Below are 23062 nucleotides of genomic sequence, written 5' to 3'. Positions count from 1 at the left end.
CTCCATAACTTTAAAATCAATTTTGTGTCTGCGCTATCGTATAAATTCGCTTATCAACTCTTTATCTTTCTTCAACATACCGTCACTCTCTTTTAACGGAACATCACAGGAAAATATTTCTGTTTTTGTTGAACGGAAATATTTTACTGCAAAATTCTCGTAAATTATACTACAACTCGGAGTGAACCCGTGCAACACTAAGCCTACAGTGTAATTTCTTATTTCTAGGAATTGATGGTATGGTATTTGGAGGAGGCGACCGACAGCTGAGATCATTTACTGCATGAGGGAAGGGTATGGAAGGAAGGGTGGAGAGAAACCCGGCGTCGGCATTTGCCTGCTCTAAAGGAAAGGCGCCAAGGGGACCACGGCTTAACGTCCCATCCGACGGACGGAGTGTTGCGCTTGAAATGTCCTCCACACAACAGTCAAGTAGGGATCGGGCAGTCTCTGAAAATTCTCTGTCACTGCTGGGATTTGAACCCGAGCCCGCCGGGTGGGAAGCCAGCACTCTGGGAATTGATAGACCTTTTACTCACCAAGGATGAAATTCACCGTGAAAACATCATTTGGCTCGGCCGGGATTTAGTAACGTCATTCTCTTTATTTTTGCGAGTGAAGTAAAAATCATACCGAACATGTATGAGATAAAGAATGATTCATTGACAGTTATAGATTTTTTTCTGCTACCTAAAACTTTGGGAAATCTGTGAAAAATGTAAGTATTTTTTATTTTAGCACTCCGCTCCTCTTGATACTAAGTGAAATATGAAGTTGGGATGAAAATTTCGGAGCGGGGCACGTTAAATAAAGAGCCCATTTTTATCAGATGCCCTCGTTACGTCTTCTCCTCGTCCGCCCACGCGGGGGCGCTGTTCCTGCCGCAGATTCCCTTCGGACCCTCGCCGAGCAATCTCTCAAACCCAACATCCATCCATACACCCACGCTACCCCTCCCAAATACCCACCCACCCCTTCCGCCCACCTCCTCCCCCGTTTATCTACCGACCAGCGTATCTCCACCTGCCACGAGAAGGACTTTATTACTTACGGAGGGAGGGAGGGAGGGATTTTTGCGTCCCCTTCGCCCACGCACATTCAAACAGTACTCCCCCGCGAGCTTTTATGTCCAAGGTGGTTAAAAAAAAATCCCATCAAATTTTCTTTGTATATAAAAGATATTATATTTTTTGTGGTAGCCATTCTGGGGACATCTCTTTCACGAATCACGCAGGCCTCCCTACTCCCTCTTGCATTGAACTTCATTTTCTTTTCAATTCACTGGGCCAATTTGCGCCCATTCGCGCCCAACTATGAATTTGGTGTCTATAAGTCTAAGTGTATAAAATAAGTCTATCAGAAAACTGCTTAAATAAGTATCTTTGTACGCAGTCAAGCGCACGGAAGCAAAGTTATGTAGTACACCAACGATCGAATTCACCGCGGAAAAAATCATTTGTCTCAGCCGGAAACGAACCCGAATATCCCGATTACCGGTCTGGTGTGCTAACAGCCGTCCACCAAGCCGTCTTCTTCCAAAGCCATCTTCATCTATTTATATTATTAAATCTCTTTCTTTGCTATTTGCTATTATTTTTGTCGTAGGTAGCAATTGTTAGATCATTTTGTTAGTTTTTGTCGATCTAAATTTGAAGAGAAAGTGAAAACACGAAGCACGATTTTTCACTTGTTTAGTGTTAATTTCCCTAGCTTTCGAATGGAGAAGAAATAAATTATATGGAAATCAATGCTTGTTTATGATTAAAACACAAATGGTAATATCCACACTATTTTATTTAACACTTTACCGACCATGGTTTCGACACTTTGTGTCATCTACAAGGTGAAACCATGGTCGGTTAAGTGTCAAATAAAATAGTGTGGATATTTCCATTTGTGCCTTAATCATGGATATATCATTATTCCACAAAATTAAGCCTGAAACAATTTTATAATGCTTGTTTTTTCGTGTATTGATGGGAAATTTATTTCTCTGTCCGGTAGTTCGTTCGAGTGGGTGGAAAATGACGTCAATAATTGCAATAAGTTACGTCGGCTATATTTTTATAGACATGGAAGCGGTTTTCGTGTTTGCTTCCACAACGCCCACTGATTCTGATTCAAAGGGTCATCTCCCGCGGGTCTTTATGTGCCCGGCGAATGAAAAAATAATTGGCGTCTGTTTATTTTTGATAAGGTCACTTAATAAGAACAGAAGTGGAGTCGGCTTGATAAAATCATGTTTCGTTATCATGATGACCTGGGCTTGAAAAGAGATATCTTAAAATTTTATGAACTTGTGCAGGTGTGCAAATCAGTATCTACAGGTTCATGTCAGTGTGCACCCATAGTAAATCTGGCCATTCAATCCATAATGTTTAGCTAAACTTAAGATTTTTCGTATTTAAGGTTAGAGTGAGAGAATAATCCTAAGGATTATTGTCTCACAAAACGTTTCTTCTGCCTCCGAAGAATATTTGTCCCATTAACTACGTACTTATGGTTTTTTTGTCATTGAACATATTTTTCTGGTCTCCTGTTCGTTCGTAATTACAATCTTATTGTGTTTAAATTGATTTCACGCAAGTTGACCTTTTTTACCATAAGCAGTTACTTCCTTCAATTTTAATTTAGTCTCGCTTGTTATACGATTGTGAGCTAGAAAAATTTGCATGGCAATCGTTTTATCGTCTTATATCACATTCCTGTACACACTACTACGTAACTAATATTTTCAGCTGTTATATATGTTTATTTTTGCAGTGAAATATGCATTAGTAATTAATTCCCTTTTTTACTCATTCGTGAGCCTAATTTGTTGTCTAAGATGGATACGAATCCATGGGTTAGAAAAATATTGAAATTTCAAAAGATGAAGTTGTGGTTGATTGGTAATTTTCTCAGTTAATCACTATTTATGATATTTACTTCTCTAAAATATTTTAAAAGCATCATCTATCGTCATTTTGATTACTTTATTAAAAAAATAAAATTTAGAAATTTTACATTCAAACTTTCAGCAAGATAGTTCAAACTTTTAGAAATGGTTTGAGAATAATGTGGGATGCAGTGAAATATCCATTTACCAACTATTCATGTCAATTAAGAAACTTAAAAATCACTTGTTCCTCTCATTTGGACACGTTTAGGGTATAATTTTTATTTGTAATTTCTTTTCATTTGTGCATTATTTAATTCCGAGTGTATTTTACAAAGTATATTTACAATGTTCGGCGTGACATATAACCTCGGTTTATTTACATGCTTTCCTAGATATTCAAACATTTAGATAGTATGGTCTAAATTAAATGTGGGTTGCATTGAAATATTCTTCTAAACAGCTATTAATGTCAATTGGGTAACTTAAGAATATTTAATGCCTGTCATTCAGATACGTTTTATTTTATTTATTTAATGTCAATACCTATTATTTACACGTATTTGTCGAGGATATTTTGAAAAGAATATTTATAATGCTAGTTGGGACAAATTCCCTCGCATTAATATGCTTTCCCAGAATTCTTCCTTCCCATCTAAGTTTGCAGAACAAGATGGGTTATTTATGTCATATTTATTGGATTATCCGGAGCTGCGTTTGACGTCAAGCGAGTGGCCTACGCATCTTCATTACGCATGAAGGAGTTGAAAAAAACATGGACCCGGGCCGCGTGAAGCGCGGCTTGTTTGTATCCCTTGGCGAGATAAACCCCAAAATAAACTTCGCCGAGCATTTTGAATGTGTACCTGCGCCTTTTTGTCTTCCCGATCCTCCCTCTGTCCGGAGATGGATCTTATATGCCGTAATCCACGAATTTCAGGGGAACTCGTCCCATTCTATTTACTGGATTACCTTTTTTTACGGGGAGATTGCGCCACAGAAATTACGGTTATGTGCCGGGGAAGTGTTGCGGAAAAGTTCATGAAAAATTAAACTCGATCGTGAAAATTCGTTCATTTAGCTCCCATGCTGTAAGTTTTGAGGTTTTTTTCACGAAATCTCGTAGTTGTGATACTTGAGTTTCATCCGAATATCTTTTCAGGCCCTCGGAAATGCTACATTTGAAACTTACAGTTGACAAGCAAATTACTTTGACAAGGTAAAGAACTTTTCAATTGAACGAAGTAATTGCTTATAGTTAAACGAAGGCGCATCTCAAGGTATGTGAAAAATTAAATTTGATAATTAGGTACCATAAACTAACTTGAAACCAGCAAAATATGTTTAAGACGGAAAAAATGTAACAAACCGAAAAAAATGTGTTATACCAGGACAAATATTATTCGGGGCAGTGTCCCTTGGCAATGCTCCAATTGAAATTGACAGTTTACTAGCTAATAAATTTGACAAGCAAAACTACATTTCAATATAAGGAAGTAAATGCGTATAGCAAAATGAAAACATATTCCTATGTGAACTCCATTTAAACTCAGTATGGTAGTTACTATAAACTAACTAGGAACCAGAAAAATATGATAATTACCGAAAAAATACATGTGGTCATGTTACAAGGAAAAACTATTCTTCGGAACGAGAAACCATTTTTTTTAAGGAGGATGATGCCGTAGAAATGAAATGCCAGTGGTGCGGTTAGGTCGTCAGGATGAGTCTTGCTCCGCTGTCATGCGTCTCCCGTGTCAACGGTAAAGGGTGGACCTCTCGTAGTAATTGCAGGCTTGGGTCTTTTACGCCGCGATCCCCGATCATTATCTCTCGCGGGCCTTCTGCCGGACGTGGCCGGACCTACCTCTGGATGGGTGCTGACGCTGCTGACCCTTGTCATCTGCGTGGTCACCTGTTTCACTCGGACGCTACCCTCTCCACTACTTCCTTTACTTTACGAAAGAAGTGAGCTTTTCCCGGTGAAATGGCTGAAATTCTTCTCGGGTAGCCACCGGGTGAGTAATTCCATATCCAACGTTTTGGCAGCTCGCTATGGTATCTTCCTCAAGGGTGATGAGGAGAGGTGATCCTCTGTTACCCTGAAGACGGTAACTGTGAAGGCTACCAAAACGTTTTTCAATTTTTTTCGGTGAATTTAATTGGGGCGATGACTACATCCAACGTTTTGACAGCTTACTCTGCTACCGTCTTCAAGGCTCTAGAGAATTGGAGGAATTTTTCTCAGGTTTTTAAACGGGCATCTCTCTCTGCTAACGTCTTCAATGGTGATGAGGAGAGGGGAGATCTCTGAACCCCTGAAGACAGAAGCAGAGTAAGCCACCGAAACGTTTAGATGAACTCATTCACCCGGCTGAAAACCCGATAAATTTTTCTGCAATCACTTTACGTATCCTATGACCGTCTCTCTCACTAAACAAGAACGGTGTTTTGAAGGAATAATACTCTGTTATTTTATGTATTTGATTCTCTTGATATATTATCTATTTGCTTGTTTTTTGGCCACTGTCAATTTGCAATATTGCTCTACGTGGGCATTTTTAATAAAGTAATAAATTAATTATAACAAGGTGGCGAAAGGCTTTTAATCTGATCAATGCTGAAATAAATAAATACCAATAACTCTAATTAATACTGAAATAAATAAATGTCAAGATGACCCTCTTCAGTGGGTAGGGAAGTTACGCAGTAGAAAGGCTATTGAAGTTGGTGTTCCATATTTCGTCCTCGATAAAACGAAATAGAAAAAAAGTTTGTCAGAAGTGGGATTCGAACCCACGCCCTCTTACGAGGACCAGAATTCACAAGACCCGCTTGGCGGGCAAGAATATCTTGAGTCTGGCGCCTTAGACCGCTCGGCCATCCTGACAGTTGAATTTGAACGTGATTTTGGGGGTCTACGAACAACTCGTGGCGGTATAGGCCCAAATGATGACGACCATTATTACAAGCTTCGTAACTTATATATATAAAATATACTTGCATTTTGCTGGCCTATTGTTTAGATTCCATTATGTCGTCATTAATCAAATAAAATTATGATTTTCATTATAAATATTATATTATTTGTTACGCGAAAAGTGTTAAATAGGTCCATATTTCTTCTCAAATATTTTTATATCGATTTTATTCGGAAGCTGAGCTCTTGTAGTAAATAAATGGTCTCGTAACTTGAGAAAACGTAGGGTTGCTAAGTAACGGGTTTTCATTTTTATGTTTAAACTCAATAAAAGCTGGAACATCAATAATAATTCATAAGAAAAATACTTCATCTTTTTCTGTGCGTCTGCCTATTCATGATACTAAAATTAAATATTATAAATTATTATTTACGATTTCTCTTAGAAATATGGCCAGTCCAGCCGTTTGCATATTCCATATTTATATGGTTTTACTCCTATTGCGAAACATTTATTTTAATTTATGGTAATTTTACAATAAGGATATTCACATGTTTGACAAAGGAAATAATTGCCAGTTCTCTTTGGATTACGTTCATACTCGTTACACATATCAAATGAATATTATATCTTTCTGTAATAGAAGAGGTGGTGGCTTGGCGGAAATAATTCATCGTTGGAGGTGAAGGAATAAAAACTTTGTTTTTTTTTTACATGGCGATTTATTTTGTCCAACCATGGTTTCGTTACAGCGTAACATTTTCGATATTTATTTAGAGGTTTTATCAATCGAGGTTTCCATTATATTTCTGGATACGTTTCTGAATAAATTGCCTAATTCAAAGGCTCTATTACGAGAAAAATTATTCCCTCCCATCGGACAACGTTTTTATGTCTTCATCTTCAGTATTGCTTATGCCGCTCGCTCTTATCTCAATTTTTGTAAATTTTTGAACCGCTCAGTGCGGTTTTTGATGCCCGGGTCATTACTTGTATTCGCCCAATTATCGTTTTAAATATCCTCTTATTTTACCTTCGGAAGAGGAATTATATTCCATATTAACCCTTCCGTTACACTGCGGGGTAACTCAGTAACCCCAAATTATGTTGATGTATTTTTTGTGTTTGTTGATGTATTTTTTAATTTTTTATTTTGTCCCTTTTATATTTTTTGTATATTTACATCTACCACTTTGTCGTTATTTAGGTGACGAATGATTTTTTTAGACTTAAATTGTTTTTGAAAACGTTAATTACCAAAACAGTCGAGGCAGGCTGAGCGTCACATACAAAGTTTTGTACAAATTAATAATGTGGCTAGCATCGACTATCGACATATCTATCCGCGAAACATTTACTTAAGTAAGTTAGTATTAAATGCACTTAAAAGTGTATTGAATGAGGTACATATTCTGTTAGTAGGTACATTCATACAATAATTCGTATTCACACTTCTTATATGGAATGTCCTTTTCATCCTCACTACCCTATCACGCCCTTTGGTATAATTTTTTTAGTCTAAGGTTTCGTAGTTAGTTAACTTTTACTTGCACCACTTCTTTTTTACGCCAGGCGATTCGGATTTCGATGTGCTATCATCGTCATCATCAAGCGTAAATTAAAATGTGAAATTATTAAATTGGTATGAGTAAAAGTGAACTAATTAAGTAACCTCACAATGGAATACCGCAAACAGTTAAAAGTTTGTTTTTTGAGCCATTTTAAAACAAAGATCTATTCGTTATTTAGTGCTTTTTTTCTACACATAGATCGATCCTCGGAATGGTGCGAGGAACTAAATTTTAATTGGGATCGAGCCGACTTGTTCAGCGATATTGATTTTTCTCGCGGATGGTGAAGGGTCCCGGAGAGGCGAGTGAGATTCGCTGGGACTTTGGGAGTTGAAGAGAGGGGAGTGGAGGAGGGGGGGATCACGTGGAGGGGGGAAGGGGGTAGGGAGGGAGTAGGTGACCCCTCGCGCTGCCTTGCGCGCTTTGACCCCTTCTCGGGTCCCGGATTTCCCGATCTGACCCCGGCTGGCTCGCTCCCGTCTCCAGTGTGGTCTCTATGGGGATCTGAAAGGTGTCAGACGTCAAGGGGAATGCATATAGGAGGCCCGATTACATCCCACAGAAGGCTGATTTCTGATGCCACCTCGGTCGCATTTTGATCGGCTTTCAAATATGTCCGCAGCGCGGTGTTGAGTACAATGCATGAGGGCTCAGGGGAGCCCTTCGAGGATACAACGCACCGGGGCCGGGAACCAAGCCAGTGGCTTATACGCCCGATCACACGGGGAGGGGGAGGAGAGGAAGGGAAAAGGAAAGAGGCGCCGCCGCGATAGGAGTCCGTCGACGCCTCTGGGAAAGGAAAGGACGGGACGAGGGAAAGACACCTCAACGCTATAGAAGCGAATAGGGCCCTACTATTAGCGAAACCAGGCAAAGCCATTAATATCCCTACGATTTTGGAGAATTTTCCTATAAATGAGGAAAATCCATCGATCAAATCGTTGGATCGTTGGTGTTGAGTACAATGCGATCCAATTTTTTTTCATTGTGTTTCAGTATTGTTTTGGTAATTTATTTATATATTTTCATACCACCGAAAACAGCTCCAGTTGGCCTTTACATCGGGGCTTTTCAACAATTTTCAACAAATACACGTTCACGAACAACCGTGCCCTGGATAGCGGAAACTTACCCTGGCGGGACGCGAACCCGCAATCTCTTGTTCGGCAGTGAAGTCTTCTCGGAAACCCGAGAAAACTTCACTGCAATTTTTCGCCGGGAAAGAACCAAAAATTATATATATATATGTTGTTCGGCAGGTGAGGACATTACCCCGCCGCCACCGAGGCCGGCAATTGTTCGGAATAGTATTGAAGATTTATGAATTTGATAAATAAAATCATCCTGAATGTAAATTTCGGTTGACATTACTAATAATGGCTTCTTTCCAACCACTTCTACTATTACTTACAGAAAGATAAAATATTCATTTGATATCTGTAGGCATACTTAAGTAGCGGGGCATCCAATTCTAGGCGCCACGAATAAAACAAAAGAGGATCCTCAAGACGGCCTCTAAATGTGCTGTCACGCACAACACGTTTAATTGGGTTTACAAAAGTCGCCACTCCTGTCGCTTACGCACAAAATGATCCGAGTTTCACGGGGAATTAAGGTACAATCAGTGGCGCCGACTCCATGGGGCTTGAGGGGGCCCGAGCCCCCTCAAAAATTCGTTATGGGGGTGAGGAAAAAATGTGTCAGGCTTTTCGATTTTCCCCGGAGTGTCCAGGTATCGAGATTCGAGTTTTCAGGGTTTAATGTTGATCATATGACTCTTCTAAAATGCTTAAAAACCTTATAACTCACTACTTATAAAATTTCCCGCGGCCAGATCCCCGATTTGGGCCCCTCCAATATTTTTCATAAGCCGGCATCCCTGTCCGAGTTTCACGGAGAATTGAGGTGTAATTAGGCTGTTATTATTATTATACATTGCTGCAAGTAGACTATTGCCTGGTAGCAGCAATGGATGTACATGAATAACAAATAGGTGCATACCAAATTTCTATCTATCCAATATAAAGTTTAGAAACAGAATAGACACCCATGATAAAAATAATACACTATTTCTAATCTCATACTACTAAGAATTTAACATTGTCCCGATGAACCAATTTCAAACAATCCATTGTATGCATAAACTCTAATGTAATAAAATTAAAAAATGAACATTGACCCAATTTCACACTCTCCCTTTTAAACCAATATGTAATTAACCAATAAGTGATGAACACTTCTTCCTAAAAATTTTCGTTTTTGCAGGAAAGATCTTAAAAATAACTTCAGGTAGGTCGTTCCTCTCCTTTATTCCTCTATGTAGGAAGGATTTTTTCAAAATGTCTATTAGCCGAAATTCATACAAATGATGATGCGATCTATCAATTTCATGACTTTTAAATTCTATTCCTGGCAATTACGAACATTCTACTGCAAAATATTGGAAAAAATTGGATCGCATTGCACTCATCACCGAGCTACCGACATTTTTGAAATCCGATTAAAATGCGACCAAAGTGGCAACAGAAACCAGCCGTCTATGGGATGGAATTGAGCCTCCTCGATGCAGTCTTCTTGATATTTGCTTTGGTCATATATGTAACTAGTAAATGCGTTCTGAGGGTGTGGAAAAGATAAGACACGATTTCTCGGGTGGCCGGGAGAGTATGACTGAACTTCAAACGCTCGTTGAAATGGAGATTTCTATGCCTTTTTTTTCAATTGAGAAATAAAAATAAAATTGCAATTTAATGATATTGATTTCCTTCCTTCGTCGAGCATCCATCATACTCGACTGCAATATTCCGATTACTCCGCTAGAAAGTCGACCCTTCGGCCATTAATCCGTCAAAAACGTAGCATTGGAAATTATTCGCCAGCAGCCGAGTTTGTGTTAGGTATGTTTTTGTGAATATTGTTTTTTTAAACTCTATGTGCAAAATGTATGTATTCGTTTCCTTTTCATATTTTTGTGGCTATTTTTATCTCGAAGATCTGCTGGTCTTTAGAATTCTCACCAATACCTTTTGTATCCATCCGCCGTTGTCGAATCCTCCAACACTCCCTATAGACTGCGCTTTTCAAGCTCTCAGATTTCGCCTCTTTCCGATTCTTTTTTGTTTATTTTCATCTTTTTTTTCGTGGATTGGGGAAATCAAAAACTCTCGCTGGAATTCGAGGTCGTGGAAAATTTTCCTCCGCTTTCTTCCTCTTATTATTGCTCAAGACTCTCCGCTGATAACTTAGCAGTGCGTTGGTTCTCGAAATAGCATCTACAGATTCAGTCTTTTTCGAAGAAATTGAGGCGAACTTCAGGCGGCCCGTGACAACCCGGTCGCGCGTGATAATTATCTGTTTATTTTTAATAGACTGTTTAATGGGCATCTAACGTCATAATTATCGGTCAAACTTAATGTAAATAAATTATATATCATGTATCAATACTCAGACCTCGAATGAAACATCGCCCTTGAGGTATATGTATACCTTAATCCTATTAATTAAACTGTTGATGCTTATTAGGAAATTTATACATAATTTAGGAAACGTGCGATTATATTTTATTTCAATTTGTTGAACTCCCTCTATATTTCGCCTGAATCGGTTGAATCTAAAATACACATTCGTAAAACAGTGCAAATTCATCACCAAATAAATCAATATCATTAAGTTACAATTTTATTTTTATTTCTCAATTGAAAAAAAGGCATAGAAATCTCCATTTCATATCGCATTTTCAAGGAAAGCCTTTGTTTTATGTAATTCAAATATAACGAATCCTTGGGATGGAAACAAACTTATGATATATATTTTTTCCTTCTCTGCTCTCCTCGATCGTCGAAAATATGGATAATAATCTGCGGTATGTTTTTGCCAATTTAATTAATAACCTCCCAACATTTTTATTCTGTGTAATCCTCGGCTTTGAAAATATAGAAATATCGGTGTCTTTATTTTCATATCCTTTTCTTTCGATTAGAGACTGATATTCTTACTTTGGTCTTGCTTAGCACGTTTGCATGATGTTGATCTGCCTTGTTAGAATCTTATTTTGGTTTCAAGTAAGTGTTCATCTCCCCCTGTCGTTAATACTTAGTGAAATACGCTTAATAATTTCTCACAAATGGCTTTAAATCGCATTAGGGTATAGTTTTCCCCCACATCCATTTCCGTGGGGGATAAAATATTTTATACGCTCAAGTTAGCTATCTCCAGTTTCTGGTAATATAGCCTGAATACTATCAAGTTTCAGGTATTCCTAAATAGTTCCATGAAATAATTATTTGTTCATCTGTGCGCTGCTTCTTCTAGACTTCGCTATCAATACTATTACCATGGTTACGCAAGATCCCACGAGTAGTGAACGATAATATTTGGGTAGAAAATATGAGTCGTAAAATAATTGATAGCAGAAACTTACATCAGTGTTAACCAGATTATGACTTCGGAATTATTTCGTCATCAAGAGATAAAAGAACTGGAATGGCCCAAATAGATGAATGGATGTAAAAAAAATTAACTTATGGCCACTTCCTCCGTGCGAATATTGGGGCCAAGCTTGTTATTTCTATCGCAATCTGGTCGAGCCCTCAATTTTTTGCCACAGAGACACTCCTCCTGCACCCATAAAAAATAAAATCATTCAGATTTGCCCAAAACGTTTCCTGATAGCGAAAAAATCACATCGCATGCTTCGAAATACTTCGTATTCTATATCTTAAGATATCTGGAAAGTGGCATAAGTTCGCGGAGAGACCCCACATTCTTATCGCCTCGTGCGAGTCGGGTCAACGTTTGCTTAACGGCCCACGAGACGCCAACTTATCTGAGGTTATATGTCGCGCTTTCGTTCAGATCTTATGTGTGACTTACTTATTTCCTTTTTCTTCAGATGTCTTAAGTCTATGCACTCAATGGTAAGCGAGCCGTTGGACACGAAAAGTGGAGTGGGTGTTTATTTTTCTTGTGTGCATATCGGGTTTATTATGGAGGCACCCACTCAAAAGGTCGTAAAACATTGGAAGATTATCCATGGGATTATTTTTCCACCTTGGAAAAACTCATGCGTTTTTTCACTATTACCTTAGTAATTTTTTAGTAATTCCTTAACATTGTTGTACAGTGACGTTTTTAATATTTATAATTGAAATTATATGGTTTGAATTGTAAATTCTTGTATCCAAGTTTTCGCAGGATACAATCAGGCCCGTGCTGTTCCGCCGGGATACCGGGACGTATCCCGGTGCAGCCTCCAGCCTGGAAATCTTTGGCGCCCTCCTGTTCCGAAACTTACGCATTTTAAAGTCGGAATACCAACACTGAGAAGTTAACTTGATTTCAATTATCGATGGCCAAGTTCTAACGACTCGTATCTCAAATTCGGCCGGTTTGAGACAGGTATCTTAAACAACGTGTAATAACATTAAAAAATAAAATACATGCAAAGAACAACTCTTCATTTGCAAATGAATGCTTCTTTTTCAGTTTTATGAAATTTTAGTTTTTAATATCAGTGTGCAATTAAAAGAAATTAATCGTTTTTTTTTGCTCTCCTGAAAAGTTGCTATATTTGACATACGTGTATAGCAGAAACAATGCATTCATGTCCAAGACTTAAAATAAAAATTCCTTACATTAAAATACGTCCTACCTCAATCGTTTTATATCTCCATATTTTAATAAAATGGATTTTCAAGCACCAAAGCTATTGGTGGTTTCAGTTGATTGAAAGATTTCACAAGTGAATTGTATCGTCTGGAAGCATGAAATATAGACAGCAGTTATCTACTCACTTGAAATCACTTTGATTTAAGTGCACGCGGAATGATGCCGCCACTTAACCCTATTAGCCTAAGTAGATAGTTGCCTCGTGATGTATGCTAATTTAAAACTATCTTGTCTTGCTTATATATGTAATTTCCCCGCTGCAACAATACGCATCGTATAGTCTATACAGTGACGTCATGGAAAAATTAGCATTGCGGGAACGCAGTTTCCTTAACTTTCTTTAGAAGTGAAACATTACTCTGTGTGTTTTTTTTTAAGTAATTATTTATACTTCTTACTATTTTTTGTATTGTCTACAAATTTAAAAATTAGAAATTTTGCGACAACAAAATTTATAAAAGTGTTATTTGACTATTATTTCTTTTTCTGACCAATGCCGGAACGGCTTTCCGGCACAATGACACCACTGAGCTTATCTCATTTTTATGGTGCAGTTTATTACATCTTCAGGGACATCAATTTCTTCATTCAAGATTTTTACAGCGTTTTATCTCTTTTGAAATAAAATTAATGAAAAGGAAAAAGGAGTGTGTATGCCGTATAAATTCTACACCTTATCTTAAGCGTCACATGGTTTTCCACGGTATACTCATTTTTAGTCGAAGTAATTATAAATAATGGATTGACTGTATTCCCATTAAAGTATATCATGGTTTCGAGTGAATTTTTTAAATTCAGCTGTGCAATCGGATTTTCGCATCAAACCTTTCCAGGCACTCCTTTTAAATTTGACGCATTTTAGGATTTGTTCTTGATTTTTTTAAGTCTCACTTAATTTCCGTTCGTGGTCTTCAAAAAATTGTAGCTTTAATTGAAAATGTATTGTAACCGGTTGTACAAAAATAATTTAAGTAGGTATTTTTAGAAAAATGTCAGTTAATTTTAATATCTGCTAATACGTTAGAATTACACCAGATTAAGCCTGAAGAAACTCAATGTATGTATAGTGTTGTTTAAAAATATGTTGATCTGTTTTGGTCGTCGGATTTAAATATTAAAGTTTTTTACATAAATCTGGAATATTCGGACTGCAGTCAGTTCTGAATGCATATGCAAGTAATTGCATGCATAAGTTCCAAATACGTAAATACATAAATATGATATCCCGTGAAGGGATTTATCGAACTCGTAGGCACATGTGATAGGTCAACTAGCGTTTGTGGGTAGAAATGTATACCTGTGTATACTACGTAAGCAGACTAAAATGCGCTATAGGCATTTCGTTATTGCTCAAGATTACGATATCTTGGACAAAACCATTATTTCATTCTGAGTTAGCCAAGTTTCGGAAACAAAAAAATCTTTGCTGACAGTAACTATGCTACAATTGCCTCGTTTATCCTTGAAAATATGGCCTCAGAAAGAACTATAACGGATTGGAGTAGCAGAGGAAATCGTTTCGTCACCTGCGGAAACATTCGAGTATTCCGCAGCACTTGTATTTTTCGCCAGCGTGTTTCCAGGGATAACGAGGAAACTTAGTTTAGTTCCAGTCAAAAGGGGATGCTTTCATCGGCGTCAGCGTAGTAAAAACTTTAATATTATGGGTCCCGTTCCATCTATCATCGCGAAAACGGAGGCTTTGTGCTCAGCAGGATTGCCTGGAGTGACTGATTTACTCATTCGACGTCAATCCGAGCGTATTCGTGTGGAAATGTTAGGATGCGAAACCATCTCGTTCACCACCCCTGCGGGAAATACTCGCTAGGCGAGCGAAGTCGACGTTCAGTTCTTCTTTTGTCTTCGCAAATCGATGGTAAAAACGAATGCTCCTCGATAGCTCTGGGCGAGCTGCCAAGTGACGGGCATTATCCACCCGTCATGAAGAGAAGCATTATATTTTTGCGGGAAGCCCTATTATTGGTCGATCGTTACAACTGTCGGCGCATTTGACTGAAGGGAATCCCGTGGAATGCTTCATCTCCCAACTCCATTACTTTTTCTCCCTTTTTTACCCCATCTGCGATTGCCTTTCACCGCATAACTGACTATGAGTCAATGCTTTCTAAATCAAAGGAACACTACTCTTAGGAAAACTCTTAATAATGTTGTGAAGAGCCTAAATGAAGAGAATAAATGGGAATTTTGCCAACCATATTTTACTCATTATATAAAAAAAACTTTGCTCTTTTGATCTCCTGCTTAGTGCTTTTTAAAGTGATCGGCTAAGTGAGTAAGCCTTTAATTCTTAGTTTAACTAATATTAAATTAGTTATCTGTATAATTTTAATAAGTATGTAAGGGATCAAAGGAATGGCGACTGAAGAGTCTGATCTTGATTGTAGCTATCTATGGTGCGGAAACGTGGACACTAAGGAAGGTGGACGAGAGAAGATTGGAGGCGTTCGAGATAAGGGTGTGGAGAAGAATGGAGAAGGTGAAGTGGGCGGAGAGGGCGAGGAACGACCAAGTCCTGGACATGGTGGTTGAGGAAAAGCAACATCTAAATGAGATACGGAGGAGACAGAAGGATGGAGCGAGTACTTAGCGGGGAGGGGTTGTTGAAAACGGTGTTAGAGGGTAGAATGTTAGGGAAACGAGGGAGAGGAAGGAAGGGAATAGGATTTTTAGATAGAATGTAAGGGAGTAGGTCTCATAGTGAATTGAAGAAGTCAGTGCTGGAAGGAAAGGGTTACTCCTATTTTTTTACTTATTACTTCTTTAGGACCCCATGGAAGTCTACCTTAATTTGTATAATAATAACATAAATAAAAAATGCCAACTCATCATTATACTTACTGATCGTGAGTAACATAATTCACGTTATACTCTGCATCAGACATGCAAATTTTAGTTATTTTAATGCGGAATTAATATGCGTGACGCTTAAAATAAAATAAACGAGGGTTGGGTAAGCGAGGGAGAGGAAGAAGAGTTTAGGATTTTTAAATATAACGAAAGGGAGTATTCATTCTTGCGATTTTAAGAGGGAAATCAATGAAGGAAGGAGATACTGATAGAATACTTCTTAAATATTCCATGAAATCCTACCTTTAGCGGTAGAATACTTCCTTTAATGTGAAGGATTGATGAGGCTCAGGAATCCCTCATTTTTTATCTGGTTTGCAATAAAAATATCGGTATCGACTTAAAGTTATTTGAATATCACACTGCTCTTGTCCACCATAAACATACTCCTTATGACCTGTTTGAATTTTAAATGCTTTTACGAAGTTAGTTAAAAGTCACTTCTTGTCTTGTTCTCATAAGTCCAATGAGTTCTTGCGGCGTTCATGTGCCCGTAGAATTGCGACATAAAACGCGGAATTTTAAGACTTGCACAATATTTGAAACCGATGAACTACTTTCCAAGTGGTGCGAATAGGAAAATAAGTGCTAGTATTATCATTTGAGCGATATCAGTCATGATGTCGTTTCTATATTAAAAGAAAAAGATAGCTGACTCTTTTTTGTTGGAAATTAATGATCTCAAAGCCCTATTGTAATCAATTTATGATCCAATATATCTTTACAAAACTTGGAAGTTAACTTCTTCAAAATAGCACACATTCCTTCATTGGTTGTGGAAATTATTTACCCAGAACCTTGGTTAAATAACTGTGTAAGTACCCATTTTAATTATCATATTCAAAGAGTATATTTTCATTCTGATAGTCGATCGTGTGGCGAAAAAATGATCTCTATAAAATGAGGGGGGACCTGCATCACGTGTCTGCATAAAGTATCTGGGCGAATCCCCGGCAGGAGGTCATTAGGTCAACAACGGCGCTCGAAAAACGTGACCGGCGATAATGTTGGGCACTGCCTCTCCACTGCTTAAATCATGCCCCCCTCCCCCCCCCACTCAACCCCCCCAGTCCGGAAAGTCAAGAGGGTCTTTGATACATGCTCGCCCATTGGATGTCACTCTGGATATGGCGGCGATTATCCAGGAACTTATAAGCCATAAAAATGCCTTCTCTCTCTCGAGTGGTTAATGGGCTTCGCGGCCGTTTCACCTTGTTATAAGCCCGGCTTACTACTCTTGGATACCGCATGCTCCCGTTTTTATTCTTTTCCCCCCCTCCTTCCCCAGACCTGTGGGGCTGACATTATGGGGATAACCAAGGGGCAGCCCCCGGCTTCTCCCTACCTCTCCCCTGCCGGCTCATGCGACCCTTACTGTCCGATTAGTTCATCATTTTCGCCGCTGGCGCTACTTGTGCACTCGTCCGACGTCAGCCTTGCGATTGCATCGGAAGTAATGCGTCTTGGTGATTCATTGCGATAAACCACGTTTTTTTACAGTCTTTTCCTGCAGCGGAGGCCAGTTTTACTTATGGTATATCGTTGATCGAGTGTTTAGGAGTTGGAAAAACTCTCTATTTCGGTTTAAAAGGAAAATGGTGGGCAAAAGATGTATCGTGCCAGGTTGTACCTCTGGGTATGACTCTAACTTAGAAAGGTGCAGATCTTTTTGGTGTCAAGGGAAGAAAGACTACGAGCTGAGTGGCAGAGGTGCATTCCTCGTGATAATTTTATCGTCAAGTATCCGCAAGTTGTTTGTGAAAAACACTTTATTGAATCCGATATTCTTCGTGAGAAGATTATCACGGACAACGAGGGAAACGTCGCACAGTTGTCCGGATCGCGAAAACGTCAGACAAAAATCAGATTTTCGTTGGATGTCTTGAAAAATTGCTCCCTACAAGTTATTTGGCGAGCTATTTTCATTTATGCAGTTATTTTTACGAAAAAAACTATTATTTCATGCGATATCGTGGAACTTTAACTTATTAACTGGCTAATTGTAACGCTGACTGCATAGATAAACGGTAATCATGATAAAATATGAAAATAAATGATAATTAGTTGTATAGAATGAGTTAATATTCTTTCAAATTAGTCAATAAACAAAAAAAACGGCTAAAAGTAGGGTTTTTTGGTGCATTGACTTACGTTAAAGAGGTACGATTTCCAGATTTCGAGAGATTCTTCTGTATGGACTAAAAAGTAATTACTAAATTAGTGTCAAAATAGTATTTAAGTGACTCTTTTATTCTCATAAAAGCATGGTTAATTCCTCATAAATTTACAATTATGTATTATAATTGTTCAGCATCAGATTCTTCTGAATCCCTCCCATCCTCCTCTTCTCATTCACTCGAAGAATTTTGAGACTCTTGCAAGACCAAGAGATCACGAACCTCCTGCGGAAGATATTTAAGGCCCCGGCATTTGTTTAGTTCAGTTCCTAATGTGCTAATAAAAGGATCCGATATTAGGATCAGTCTCCGGAAAATATCCTCATTAGTTTGAAGTCGAGATATTTTTATCGCGTGATGCTCGCGATATATTCTAATGTCTTTATTGCGAGATTCCTGGGCCTCCTCCGACAGTTCTCCAATACAAAGAAGAGCCGACTCGATGTCATCTGCACCACTTTGTGCACAGTGGGTGGCATAAAAAACCAACCATAATGTCTCACAAAATTTTCCGCTGTATCTATACAGAACTTTTTTAATTTTACTGAATCAATCAAAAATCCGCAAGACAAAGACCTTAAAATTGTTGAGAAGTGAAAGATTAACTCTTCCTCTACTCCTGAAAATTAATTAACCATGTTATATCATGTGAAAAATACTGCATAAAGCAATAATAAAAAGATGTTATATTGCAACAATGAAAAGAAAGCATTAAAAAATATTGACCCTCGCCAGTAATTTCAGCCGATAGGCGAGAATTTTTGAAAAAGCCCCTAGCTGAGTTTTCATCACTGGATGTACCATATTTTGGCTTCGGCACATCTACTAAAAGGCCCATTCTCTTTTTAAATTCGTTGGTACCAATTAAAAAATAAGACTACTAGGACAATATCCCAGGGGACCCCATATCACCATTAGAATACAAGGAAAATACGAACCTGAGGTGCTTTGAAGGTTGCGAAATGCAATATCAGGAAAATCAACAATTTTGTCAAACCAAGTGCAATTCCGCTTCAAGTGCGATTTAAAAAATATGGCAAATGCTGGAATGCCAGCGAACTTATTCTTAGTGATATCCTCGAAAGGAACGACCTTTCCTTCCCGTGCAGTGAGCATCGAGAAATGATGCTTGCTGCCATCATTGTCCAGTTTTTTAATTTAAGGATGAGGCAAGCTGCACGGGTGGAGAATGCCGAGGTTGGCCGAGAGTATGCCTCCAGAAGGAGAAACTTAAGTTTTTGAAAAAATAAATGCTATTCATTTTAGCCTTGTAGAAATATCTTTTTTGATCGTTCACACCATTATATATTGTTTAACCATTCCTTTGCTTGTAGTGCCTGTAAGTATAAGTATGCCGTGTGTTGCTTTCCAGATGCTGAATCTACAATTACAGTTATCATAAGGATTAATATTTTCAGTTTATAGGAATTCATATTGGTATTTATCCAAGGAATGGAGCAGCTAATACAGCAGTGGCGAAACAATGGGGGAGGCGTGAGGAGATAGATAGGAAAAAAATTAACGAAAAGTAGAAAAAAATATGATTTTCGGTGGGTATTGGAAAAGAAAATTAATTGGCCTGAGCAATGGAACTCGAGAGGTAAATATTCGGTCTTAAGTTTTACTGTTGAGAGGACTTACTTAGCAGTTGCGCTTGTTACAAATAATCAATGTGAAAGCTGTAGCGGCAAAGTTACGCGAAAGCTTTTTGGCTAGGTCGGCACTCGTTTCTCCTCAACTATCTAGGAATAGTAAAGGGAGATTACCATTGCTTCTTTATTGCCGCTTCATTTACTAAGTTTTCAGCCTAATACTTCTGTCCATGCTATTGAGTACCTTACCGATATTCTCCGTTAACACTTCGCAGTTTTTCTTCCATTGCAAGGTAATTTCGACCGATGTCCTTTTCAGGTGGGTATATTATCTTCACACCATCGGCCTATTGGTCTTAAATGGCTCGCGGAAATGGGATCTACAAAAAACACACCTATATTATTTATCCCCGTGGGATTAAGCATTCAAACACCCGATTTCGTAGGCTATTTTATGACCGTTTACGGAAGCTACTGCACCAGTTTTCACGAATAAAGCTATTTTATATTCTTTAAAACTGAAGCGCGTAAGAGTGAGTACATGCGCGAAGCACGGCTTACAAAATTTTATAAATATAGTCCATCAAGTTACCTCACAGCCATATCAACCCATGTAATACGCCCGGAACGACCGGACGAGTGTACTGCTAGCGCTTGACGGCCGGTATGGGAACTAATCGGACAGTAAGGGAACGTACGTGGAGCCGCGGACGCCGGGGGCTGCCAAGGGGTGTACAAATAGGACGATCCATTGAACCTCGTAGAAAGTTCATTCCTTTTGCCGCTTCGATCGCTTTTTAAACGGTTTTCAAAAACGTCAGCAGCGCAGCGGTGAGTACCTACTGTGCGATCCATTTTTTTTCGTTTTTCAGTATTGCAATTGCAATTGCGAGAAATTAGATTGACAAGCAATGAATTTGATACATAATAATAACATAATAATGTAAGTATATCTTACGCCATAACGTTGTTTACATTATTTAATTGTAAATAATTCAGGGCTTTGGGCAGCCTCAAAGGTAACTACTCATGTTATTGAAGTTGTTTCGGGTTTCCCACCGGATGAGGTTCTCCATCTAAAGCCCTGAAGACGATGGACGACACGCCCATCGAAACGTCGGCAGAGATTGAGAACCTCATCCGGCGGGAAACTCGAAACAACTTCAACATCATCATACGCCGGGAAATCTTCAGATCTTTCGTACCTACTCATGCATCGAGACTGGCTTCCGTATATTCGAGCCATTTCTGATGTTGCTACACAAAAACTGGAATGTATATAGCATAGTATATATGTACACAAGGAGCATTTCATTTATGGCAGTTGGTGAAGAAATAAATAATTCTTGTTTCTTTTTTTATAATACATGAAGCTATATTGTATATACACTTGACATAGTTACAACAGATTGAGACGTTACGTGGTGGAAGTACGACATATTTAAATAAAAGTTGGCAGCACTTTTCCACAATATTTTTATGCGTACGGCGCATTTCGGCTCATAGAGTATCATCTAGTACAACTGGCACAAGGTCTTGTACCAGTTGTACTAGATGATGCAAGGGATACTTGGTTGAAATGTGTTACTCAGGGTTGCGCGAATGTGGAATCCCGCAATTGGTATTTAGAGTAGTACTCATTACTTAAGTGAAGTGATAGAACTGTCTTTATTCCATCTATTGTATGCAATATAATTTTAGAACTTTATGCATTTGCATCAAATCCAAAATCGGTCTAGGAGGCCTTTAAATTGGATTTATAAACAAAGGTTTAAATTACAAAGTGCAGCATAAATACTCATTAAATAAACTTAGATATCTAGTGTTGTATCACTAATGTGACTGCCTCATCCGGTCTTTAATGGACAATTGTTTGCGGTAAATAGGGAGATCGTGTAGTGAGACAGTTCTGCGGGTGTTGTAGACATGTCTAAATAGTTTCTGTGATTCGTTTCATAAAATGCAGATCAAAGCCAGTGAAATGGTTGCAACGCGGTGGCAGAATTGTTGGTAAATGGCTTTCGACATAGTTGCCCTTGCATATCCTACTCTCTCAACCGAACGACCACGAAGCAATTTCCTAACCCAAGAACCAAATTTGGTACGACACTTCCATGGCAACGAACCTTATTTCTTTACCTCAAAGTTTTGTGTCTGTGGACGTAAGCGCTGACTGAGTTCGCTCTCTTGTCCAATTTAGGAGAATGCTCCAGTGCTATGGTGGTGGTGCTCCATGGGATATCGCGGACGACTTGGGTCGACTTTCGCGGCGTTTGCTTCGACCTCTCGTTTAGGTCATCTGATGGGCCGAGACGACGCGACGGCGCCATTCATTTGCGAAGCGGCGATATCTCAAGCAGCGAGTCAGTCTCTTTCTCTTGAAAGGCCGCGATGGGCGATGCGCTATGTGGAGCTTCGATATAAATCGTCGTGCAAGCTCAGGTCAGACATTAATTCGATTTCGGTGACCCAGTCACATTATTCAGTATTTCCCCACCATCTCTCCGCTGACTACCAATCATGCTGCTGTGAGCGTGAAGGTGCACCAACGGAGATCACGCGATAAATAGTTAAGAGAGAAAATATTTTCATGTTTATAAGAATGATGATTGTATTGCGCTCCTTTGCCTGCCATTGGATGGAGCGAGCTTTTCGTTTGTTTTGTTTTGATTGTATCTTGTTGGTGGTGACCAGAGAGTGCGTATTGTTGCAGACTCTCAGGAGTATTTGTCGAGTCAACTTGTGTATTTAACCTGCATTCGCAATACAGTCCACTAATTTTAATGATAGGTGATTTTTTTCTCAGTTTTTGCGTACACCTTAATGGGATAATATTTGGTCCTTCATTGACTCCACTCGTGATCGTTTTTTAAATCCGGTGAGAGAATTTCACTGTCAGAGTAATCAAAATTTTGTGATGGATGACAGCGTCGTTAGTAAATAAACGTTGCTACTGCTAATTCGAGAGCATTGGTCATTAATGTACACAATGAAAAAGGTGGGGCCAATGGCGCTTCCTTGTGGGACACCTGATATCACTTTGACTATACCATAGCTAATTCCGTCAAAAACCACTTTTTGTGTACGATCACTGAGAAAGTCGCGTATCCAGTTTACTACTGTTTCGTAAAATCCGCATGAATGAAATTTGCATAAAAATATGTCGTGAGGTACCGTGTCGAAAGCTTTCTTAAAACCATTAATAATGTGTCAACTTGTCTTTTCAATTCACCAGATTTGAGAACGCCGTGAGAAGAAATGTGAAGAATTTTGTGCCCATTGATATTGTGGGAGTGTGTAGAGATGCATAAGATGTCAGGTGGAAGGATCGGCTGAAAGAGAGAGTGCATGCATTGGAGGTAGCAGCGTCCGTCTCCGATTCGGCCAA

General features: G+C 38.7%; 1 non-coding gene across 1 annotated transcript; it reads right to left on the bottom strand.

The window, feature by feature from the left end:
* Window positions 1-5653: 5653 nt before the first annotated feature.
* Window positions 5654-5768, bottom strand: Trnal-caa. The gene is made up of 2 exons: window positions 5731-5768; window positions 5654-5699 (listed from the first exon to the last, which is right to left on the bottom strand). It is a non-coding gene; the product is annotated as a tRNA-Leu (tRNA).
* Window positions 5769-23062: the final 17294 nt, after the last annotated feature.

Source organism: Ischnura elegans, chromosome 6 (genome assembly GCF_921293095.1).
Source record: "Ischnura elegans chromosome 6, ioIscEleg1.1, whole genome shotgun sequence".
Taxonomy (NCBI): Eukaryota; Metazoa; Arthropoda; class Insecta; order Odonata; family Coenagrionidae; genus Ischnura; species Ischnura elegans.
This window is presented reverse-complemented; position numbering and strand designations above follow the sequence as displayed.